Source organism: Staurois parvus, unplaced genomic scaffold (assembly GCF_062004578.1).
Source record: "Staurois parvus isolate SC_StPar_1 unplaced genomic scaffold, SC_StPar_1.0 ptg002900l, whole genome shotgun sequence".
NCBI lineage: Eukaryota > Metazoa > Chordata > Amphibia > Anura > Ranidae > Staurois > Staurois parvus.
The window spans coordinates 40715-44157 of NW_028320696.1; the positions used below are offsets into that span (position 1 = coordinate 40715).

General features: G+C 49.0%; 1 pseudogene; it reads right to left on the minus strand.

Annotated features, from left to right (window-relative positions):
* Positions 1 to 2897: 2897 nt before the first annotated feature.
* LOC149428947 (U2 spliceosomal RNA) lies at positions 2898 to 3013 on the minus strand (annotated as a pseudogene).
* Positions 3014 to 3443: the final 430 nt, after the last annotated feature.

The window sequence follows — 3443 nt, forward strand, 5'->3', positions numbered from 1 at the left end:
CGGTTGGGTTTAACGGGCATCTAAATGCCCAAACAGCCAATGTTTGATCTGAACCATTGGCTCATCTCTATCAGGGGATCAACCTATTGTGTACTGATTTCAAGGTCAACCAGGATTCCATTGAATCCTAGGGTTCCTTCAGAGGTTGTCAGGGGTCCCTCGATAATAATAAGTGATATCAGCCTCTGAGATGAGTAACCACTGATACCAATGAACCTTTTAGCATTCATCCCACTGACCCCCAATGTAAGGAGCATTCATCCCACTGACCCCCAATGTAAGGAGCATTCATCCCACTGACCCCCAATGTAAGGAGCATTCTTCCCACTGACCCCCAATGTAAGGAGCATTCATCCCACTGATCACCAATGTAAGGAGCATTCTTCCCACTGATCACCAATGCAAGGAGCATTCTTCCCACTGACCACCAATGTAAGGGACATTCTTCCCACTGACCCCCAATGTAAGGGACATTCTTCCCACTGACCCCCAATGTAAGGGACATTCTTCCCACTGACCCCCAATGTAAGGGACATTCTTCTCACTGACCACCAATGTAAGGGACATTCTTCCCACTGACCCCCAATGTAAGGGACATTCTTCCCACTGACCCCCAATGTAAGGGACATTCTTCCCACTGACCCCCCAATGTAAGGGACATTCTTCTTACTGACCACCAATGTAAGGGACATTCTTCCCACTGACCCCCCAATGTAAGGGACATTCTTCCCACTGACCCTCAATGTAAGGGACATTCTTCCCACTGACCCCCAATGTAAGGGACATTCTTCCCACTGACCCCCCAATGTAAGGGACATTCTTCTTACTGACCACCAATGTAAGGGACATTCTTCCCACTGACCCCCCAATGTAAGGGACATTCTTCCCACTGACCCCCCAATGTAAGGGACATTCTTCCCACTGACCCCCAATGTAAGGGGCATTCTTCCCTCTGACCCCCAATGTAAGGGGCATTCTTCCCTCTGACCCCCAATGTAAGGGACATTCTTCCCACTGATCACCAATGTAAGGGACATTCTTCCCACTGACCCCCAATGTAAGGGACATTCTTCCCACTGACCCCAAATGTAAGGGACATTCTTCCCACTGACCCCCAATGTAAGGGACATTCTTCCCACTGACCCCAAATGTAAGGGACATTCTTCCCACTGACCCCCAATGTAAGGGACATTCTTCCCACTGACCCCCCAATGTAAGGGACATTCTTCCCACTGACCCCCAATGTAAGGGACATTCTTAGACTATTAGATTTGTGGCACTCTCATCACTTTAGACTACTCCAGGGACCATTAGGGATACCCCAGGTGACAGAGAACTTCCTCTGAAGTTTGGATCCAGTCCCTATCTTCCTTACATTTAGGTCCAGCACTCTACTGACAAGTCTCCTGCCATACTGTATATCCTGTATGGGTTTAATTAGCCCCCAAGGGCCATTACCTATTATGCTGAGCTGTGTCCATATTTGCCGGCATTAACATTCCTGGGGATTGGGTTTTGTTCCTTCTCCCTCCATAGACATGAATATTGGTCATTACATTGACCCTCTTGTATGCTGATCTCCTTCATTAGTATAATAATGGAATCTGTTTACTGATGGCCATTAAATGGGGAGACCATATGGGATGATCTGCAGCTTAACACAATGGCTTGTTTTCATTCCTATTGTGTCCATGTTTAGTGACTAGAGTTTTAAAGAGGGGGGGGGGGGGATTGTTGCTCATCCCTTCTCAGGGGTTAATGGGACACTTAAGACCAGGCTTAGCTACAAATGTGGGCTTTATGGTCAGTCCTGATTAGATTAGACCTGCACAAGGTTTGTTGGTCCTTGCTCAATCATGACTATTTCCTGGCCATGATAAGAACATTGGCATAAAGAGACCCTGTCACCCACCTGAACCTGACAGCTCTGAGTCTGCCGGGGTTGCTGACATCACATCCATCTCCACCACGTATTGGTCCAGGTTGGTCCGCTCCAGCTATCCCCAAAGTGTGTCAGGTGCTGGTGCTTGTAACCACAAAAGTACAAAGGAACAAGGATGGATGACTGATTTTTTTTTTTTTTAAGTCCGCAAATGTGCAACTATAACGAAAAAAACCCGTAAGTGTTCACAAAAAAAGTGCAAGTGCAAAACACCACACGAAAAAGTGCATTTAGGGGTGTGCTTTTGTCCTACCCCTAAAGGGGCTGGACCGCTACCCTGATCCCCCGGGGCACGAAGCTCCTGACAGGGACAAGGTTCCCATTTGGTCCTCCTGGCCAAAAGGCCTGGTGGACCACCGTTCCTTGTGTCCAGCCGAAGCCAGACACCCAGTACTTGGTCAGGGGGCTCTCCCGAAGAGAAAACCCCCCTAGGGATCAGGGGAAGAAGGAACCAAAAGGCCACACATCCTCCCCCTAGACTTCAGGGCAGGCTCGAGGACCCACACCCTCCATCCTGTGGAAAACACACACAAAAGTAAGAAAAAGTGACAAAACGTGGGAGTGATAATAAATTAAATAAATAGAAAATAAAAAAGTGGCCGTGCCAAATTGTGCACAGACCGGGCCCTGAGGCCTGTAGCAAAAATTGCCCTGGTCCTAAGGGCGCTTGTGCAAAAAGAGTGAAAAACAGTGACCTTGCGCCATCTTCACACTGTGGGGTCCCACACCCAGGTGTTACTAGTGGCACCCCTGGGGGCGTCTACTCAGGGGGCACTGGTTTGCGGACTTTCTGCCGTCCCGACCCCTGGCCAGACAAGGTAGATCCGTCCAAATCAGGAGGTACCGGGTCCTTCCGGTCTTCTCGGGGCAATTACTCACGGGCCCCAGCTTCTACTCGTGGGCACCACGCTTTCTGTCCCCCCGGTACTAGCCTTCCAGACCCCCATCATACCAGTGAGGGTACTATACAACAGCCATCCCCGCAAAGCTAGAATGGCCGGGAGCGCCCCCACTGGACACTGATAAGAACAGATACTACACTTGATCTTAGCCAAAAGGCCGAGAAGCGATGACTGGAGGATGGATGACTTGATGCCCAATACACTCAGACTTCGTCATTCTTGCAAAAAATTGATCCCATCACAGCAGCACACGAAGTGATATCACATCCAAGATGGCGGCACCCAATGGCGGTCTCAGGGCTTTTGTAGGTCTACACAAGGGAGGCCTTTACAGGTAAATGCATAAAATACAATAACTGCACCTATAATCTGACAGGACGTTTTTGGCCAATGTGGACAACTCTTTATTAGCACCCAAATGTGCTCCAGGTCTAGAGACTCCTCAGCAGAGAAAGGGTTAGCTTGATGGCAGAAGAGATCATTTGCATTCCGGTCTTTGCTTCTGATTACTTAAGCAACTAGCTTGTCTAATTAGTGAGATCCAGACCTGCAGGGCTAATTCCTATCAGATACCTGAATACCCCCCATCCCCCCCCTTC